The sequence below is a fragment of the Carlito syrichta genome, unplaced genomic scaffold (assembly GCF_000164805.1).
Source record: "Carlito syrichta isolate Samal-C Ts95f unplaced genomic scaffold, Tarsius_syrichta-2.0.1 Scaffold310231, whole genome shotgun sequence".
Lineage (NCBI taxonomy): Eukaryota > Metazoa > Chordata > Mammalia > Primates > Tarsiidae > Carlito > Carlito syrichta.
The window spans coordinates 16,067-23,113 of record NW_007254327.1 but is presented as its reverse complement, the minus strand read 5'-3'; positions in this window follow the sequence as shown (position 1 = coordinate 23,113).

Sequence of the window (7,047 nt, the reverse complement as noted above, 5' to 3'; positions counted from 1 at the left end):
GAAGATTGTGAGCCCAGCCCAGTGGGTCAAGGGCACAGCACCCCCTCCAGCCATTCTCAGCATTGACCCTGCCCCACCAACCCACTGCCAGGCAGCACCTACTTATCTCTCCCACAGCTGCAGCACTGCCTCCTGCTGTAAAGCCACAGGCTTCAGCTCTGAATAAGCACCAGTTAACAAGTGGCAGGGGGCCTGGTCACACCCTTAGGGCCTTGCACTAGAAAACCCAGCCCTTTATAGGCTCCAGCCTTCTGCTTCTTCGAGTTCACTTCACTGGACCTCTTCCCTGTGTGGCAGTATTTATTTTGTCACCGGTGTCACCTCTGTGTTCTTTGACACCTGGGATCTGTCACACTGAGAAGCTGCCTCTGCTCAACAAGTTATTGCCTGGCAGAGATGTGACAGGAAGTGAATAGATGGAGGCCCCAGTTACAGCCAAATGACATTTAGGCTTTGATCAAATATGACAATAAAAACTTATTTATCGAAGTTGAAATGGTGACTACATTTAAGATTCAAGAACAGCTAGCCATAAAACAGTGGAAAAATCATTAAAAGAATTGATTTCTGGCTGGGCACAGTAGCTCAAGCCTGTAGTCTCAGCACTTCAGGAGGCCGAGGTGAGGGATCACCTGGGCGCATAGGTTCAAGAACAGCCTTGGGCACTTGGCGAGACTTCACCTCTACAATAAATTAAAAAATTAGCCGGCATGGTAGCACACACCTGTATTTCTGACTACTTGGAAGGCTGAGGCAGAAGGATTACCTGAGCACAGTTGGTCGATGCTGGGGTGGCCATGAGCATGCCATTGTACTCTAGCCTGAACAACAGAGTGAGACTCCAATTCAAAAAATAATAATAATTTCTTTCTATACAAAAATTCCCAGTAACCAGAGCAGAATTCTACCAGAACCCACAGTGCTGGGTAATGTGAAAAGCTGTGTACCCTAGTCAGTGGGCAAGACCAGCTGGGTGGCAGAAATCTGAAAAGGAAAGCAAGCGAGATAATGGCATATTTTGTCTATATTGGTGCACTGACATGCACAATTAGAGAATGGACTTATGAAGTCTGAGGTGTTTTACGAATAATGCAGATATCCAGCATTTCGCTAACTTTGAATTCAGAAATGCAGGTAGCCTGAAGAAGAACAGTACTTTAGAAATAATGCTCAACAGAAACTATTTTACAGGAGAAAAATTTTGGCACCAGTGAAAAACACTTAAGAGTACACAAGTATGTAACTAAAGCAAACACTCATAGTATGTTTTCCCACTTAATTTCAGATTAATAAGAGGTGCATTAAAGATCTCAAAAGTTGGAGTTATGGCAAAAGGTTAATTATTAATAGAGTCACAGCCTATAGAGTGTATTGCTTAGCATTATAAAGGTCATCTCCTAGTTTTGTTTTGTTTAGAGATAGGATCTTGCCATGCTGCCCAGTTTGTAGTGCAGTGGTACTCCCAGATGTGATCACAGCTCACCACAGCCTCAAACTCTTGGACTCAAGCAATCCTCCCACCTCTGTGGCAGAGAGGGGCTAAAATAGTTTAAATTATTCCTTTTTAAAAAATCAACCTGCAAGCTCCAAACCTGCTAGACATTAGATATAGCTACAAGCAGCTTTCCTGGAAATGCAAGAGAGTAATCGATTCACAACCAAATCCCCACATCCTCTGTTTGAGAAGTTATGGGTTTACAACCCCTGCTTTTCATGTATACCCTGGAGACAACTTGTTCTTTGAGAATCTGGTTTTGCTAGACACCACCTTGCAATTTCCAATGAAAAATGTATAGTCATACAACCCAACTCCTTCCCTTACCTAAACTAACAGATAAAAACCCTCTCCTCTTCCTCTGAGTTACTTAGCCTTGGAACATTAGCCTTCTGAGTCACGCCGGTGCTAATAAAAACGCTGCGTCCTAAGATAACCTCGGTGTCATGGTCTCTCTGTTTTCCTGCAACATTTCTGGGTGCATTGGCTGGAAAACAGAGAGTTGGGAGATGGTGTGTTCCACCTCCTTTGTCATCAGGGTATGACCTCCAGAGTGACAGAAGAGGCAATCTTGCCTGGCGCGCAATAGACTTTTTGATCCGTAGGAAGGAGGGCCCTCCTGGCACACTGAGGCTCGGATCTCGAAAGCACAACCGGAACCCAAAGATGTACAGGAACTAGTGTGAGGAACAACAACCGACGGAAAGGGTAAGAACAAGGGCCTTTGCATACACCTGCTAGTAGATGGCAGAAGGGGAGCTTGTTCACCTCCCGGAGTCCGCTAGTAGTCTCCAGGCCGAAGGAAAGGACTGAAAGGTAGTGGAAGGAAATACTGTCTCAAGATGAACCCTTTGAGTCCTAGGATTAGGGTGGAGGGTTGGAGAACGTGCTGTGTGATTGCATGTGAATGAGGTGGACGGTGGAAGGGTTCCGACCTGACCAAAGGGCTGAATCAAGTATTGAGTCCCGATCTAAGCTGGTGATGACCTCATACAGCTGAAGGCAGCCCCAACGCTAACATAGCGCTGGTCTGGGTTGGGGATTTATACCAACCTGCCAATTGCTAAGAGGCACCTGAGGAGGATGAAGCAGATGTTTCGCATACCCCTCGTTCCCTTATTTGTATGTATCTGCCATCTGTTAAGGGGAGGAAATGGATGGAAACCAAAGTAAGAATACTCCCTTGGATTGCGTACTTAAGACTTTGACAAATGTTTCTGGAAAGATTGTTATGGTGTCAAATTGTCTTGGAGAAAGCTCCACACATTCTGTGAAATAGAATGGCCTTCTTTCGAGATTGGATGCCCCAGCTGGAGCATTTAACATCCAGGCATATGCCCAACATCAGTTCCCAGAGGATAACCCCCAATGGGACCCCAACAGTAACCAGGGACTACAAATGCTTGAACAGTATCAGGAGGCCCTCGTAGGAGGTATGAGAAAAGAAAAGAAAAAGGCCATAAATATAAGCAAGGTTTCTGAGGTGTTTCAGGGAACTGACGAGAGCCCAAGCCAATTCTATGACTCTATGAAGTCTTTCGGCTATACACCCACTTTGATCCAGAGGCAACCGAAAATCAGCATATGATAAATGCCACTTTTGTCAAACAGTTCCAGGGGGATATCCAATGTAAGCGACAAAAACTAGAGGGGCTTTGCTGGTATGAATGTTAGTCAGCTGCCAGAAGTTGCCACGAAAGTGTCATTAACTGAGATAAGGAGGTCCAACAAGAGGCACACCAAAGGCAGAAAAAGAAAATGGCCATGCTTGCTGCTGCCATTGCAGGGTACCAGATAACAGGCCCACCAGGAGGAAACAGAGGCAGAGGTCAGGGAAGAAGACAGCCAGGTCGGCAGTTTCCCAAAGCGTGACCCTGACTGCCTCAGCCTGCACAGGGACTCCTGAACTCTATCTATCAGCCTACACAAGGGACATCACAACCCCCTATGAAGTTAGGGAGAAACCAGTGTGCCTATTGTTACCAAGAAGGTCACTGGAAAGGTGAATGCCCCCAACGAATAGCTGATGAGGAAGCCCAAGAGAAAAATGGCCCACAAGGGTCCAATTATCAACAGGACCCACCAGCTCCTAACGGTTTTATGGGCCTGGCCTCTATGCAAGGACTGCAACAAGAACAGGCCAAATTGGGCTCCTTACTATCTTTAGGTCCTCAGGAGCCTATAGTCAGCATGACAGTAGGGGACCAACATATGCACTTCATGGTCGACACAGGAGCTGAACACTCTGTGGTCACACAGCCTGTAGGTCCCTTCTCCAAAAGATAACTAATGTTATGGGAGTCAATGGGTGTCAAGCCAGACATCCCTTCATGGTGCCACAACACTATACCACCAGCAGCCATGAGGTCATACAAGAGTTCCTATATCTCCTAGATTGCCCTAATGGGATGAGCCTTAATGGGATGAGACCTCCTGGGAAAGCTTCAAGCTAAGATAACCTTTGACTCTCCTAATCACGTAACTCTGAAACTTAGAGGCCCAGAGGCTAGAATCATGACCCTGACAGTCCCCTGAGAAGAGGAATGGCGGCTCTACAGCCTAACAGAGGTCTCATAAAAATCTCCAGAGCTGCCATTTCGAGTACCGGGAGTGTGGGCAGAGGACAATCCTCCAGACTGGCAAGACATATACCCCCTGTGATTGTGGAACTAAAGCCAGGGGGGAGAGCCTGTCCATCACAGGCAGTACTTCATCCCATGGAAAGCACAAATAGGAATCCACAAGCACCTGGAGAGGCTCTTGCATTATGGAATTCTCTGGGTTGTCAGTCTGCTTGGAATAGGCCTCTGTTGCCAGTGCAGAAGCCAGGCAGAGATGACTACCAGCCAGTTCAAGACATGTGAGTCATAAACCAGGTCAGAGTCAGTCTACAACCCATCTTCCCAAACGTGTATATGCGGCTGGGTCTCATTCCTGCTGAGGCTGCTTTTTTCGCCTGCTTGGACCTTAAGGATGCTTTCTACTGCATCCGACTAGCCAAGAGAAGCCAGCTGATCTTCGTTTTCCAATGGGAGGCCCCGAAAAATGGCACCAAGGGCCAGTTAACTTGGACCCGGCTGCCCTAAAAATTCAAAAATTCTCCAACCATTTTCAGTAGGGCTCTAGCCTCAGATTTAAAAGCCTTTTCCACAAACCAGTGTGGCTGTATCTTGCTCCTGTATGTAGATGACTTACTGTTGGCAGCACCTACCTGGGAAAACTATGCAAGGGACACAACAACTGCTCACCCCCCTGTGGAAGGCAGGTTACAAGGTCTCAAAGAGAAAAGCCCAAATACGTTAGAAAAAATTAAGTATCTAGGTTTTCATTGTCCCAAGGACAGCGCCAACTAGACCCTGAAAGGAAACAGTGTGTTCAATACCAGTCCCAACTACCCGGCTTCAAATCCAGGAGTTTTGGGGAGCTGCAGGATTCTGTAGAATTTGGATACCTAACTTTTCTATCATGGCAAAACGCCTCTATGAAGTTACAAATGGGGATGAACAGGAGCCTCTGCTATGGGAAAAAGCTCAGCAACAGGCCTTAAACAAATAAAACAGGCCAAGAAACTCATTTAGGCTGCGTCCAGCTTCTGCCAAAAGTTCTCCTATAGGTAAGGTCTAGTCCCACAAAAAAAAACCAGGTTTCTCACCTTTTGAAATCCTTTATGGGCGGCCACCACCTCTTGTTAAGGGCTTTCAGGGAGACTTCAAGGAGTTAGGAAATCTTACTCTAAAACAACAAATGCAAGCCTTACGTTCAGTCTTAAATGCCATCCATTATCAAGTCAGAGAACGACTACCAATTAGTTTAACCATTCTTTTAAACCAGGTGATATGGTTTGGGTAAAAGAATGGAATGTACAACCTCTAAAAACCCCCTGGAGGGGCCCATTTACTGTCCCTCTGTCTACCCCAACTTCAGTCAAAGTAGCCAAAAAAGTTTCCTGGATCCATTACAGCAGAGTTAAGCCACAAAACCATTAGCTCCCCTTCAACTGACCCTCCAGAAAGTCACCAAGGCCAAAGGAAAACCCAAAACGGATTCCCCAAGCTCTGCTCTAGTCATTCCAGGGCTGGCTAGTCTACACATGGCAGAAGTTTGAGGATCCATCAGCCTTGCTTCAGCCACACACTGGACACTGGCTGATCTACGCATGGCAGAAGCTTGAGGATTCAACAGAATCAACACCTTACTGATAAGCCATTGTTTCGCTTTGTAAGTCTTTGTATTTGCCAGTTGCTATACTGTTTGTTTTATTTGCTATAGGACTGACTTTATTTACTATAAAACTCACAGAGTCAATCTCTACAAAATGGACATTTTGGGAAAAGGTCTCACTAACATTTCTGTTCTTTCTTATATTAGAAAGTTTGCCCATGTCTCAGTACAAAGATGGCATGCCATAAAAATTGGCAACTGGTTTAAAAACATGTTCTCAGGCCTGGGAGAATTTAAGTACATTATTGGATCTGTAATCCTTGTAGGGATTCTGTCTTACCCTCAATTGCATAGCCCAAGTAATTATTAACTCCATCTCTAAGTTTGTGGAAGCAGTTGTTGAATAAAAAACTGCAGCCCACATAGTGTTAATGCACAAATTGAAGATGATGCTCTTTAATCCATGAATGGTCGAGCATCAAAGAGGGGAATGTGGCAGGGAGGGACTAAAAACAGTCAAAATTATTCCTTTTTAAATAATCCCTGCAAACTCCAAACCTGCTAGACATGGCCCATGAGAAAACGAAATAGCCAAAAGTGATTTTCCTGGAAATGCAAGATAGTAATCGATTCCCAACTGTATCCCCACATCCTCTTTGTGAAGTTATCAGTTTACAACCCCTGCTTGTCATACAGACCTTGAAGACAACTTGTTCTTTGAGAATCTGGTTTTGCTTGACACCAGCTTGCAAATTCCAAAGAAAAATATACAGCCATACAACCTGACTCCCTCCCTTACCTAATCTAACAGATAAAAACCCCTCTCATCTTTCTCCGGGTTGCTTAGCCTTGGAGCATTAACCCGCTGAATAGCGCCAGCTCTGATGAAAATGCTACTTCCTAAGATAGCCTTAGTGTCACGGTCTTTGTTTTCCTGCAACACCTCATCCTCCTTCAGTACATGGGACTACAGGCAGCACCACTCCAACTGGCTAACACTAGGCATTTTGGGGGTTTTTTTTACAATTGATAGGAATATCTTCTCCTGAAAAGCAGTTTGATGTGTTGAGAAATTTTTTCAATGTCCCTGTATCTCTCCATTTACTTGGAAAACAGAATTACGTTGAAAGAAATAGTATGTTGAAAGTTCATTTAAGCTGATATCCTTTGATGCTAACTGGATTATTACACACTTATAAAAGATGCCCTCTATTGGCCAGGGAAAAGATATGTCTTAGGATCATAATGGCAGTTTTGTCAAGTAATTATAAAGAGGAATTAGAAGCCGGGCTCGGTGGCTCAGCCTGTAATCCCGCGCCTTTGGGAGGCTGAGGTGAGTGGATTGCCTGAGCCCACGGGTTTGAGACCCGCCTGGGCAGCGAGACCTCATC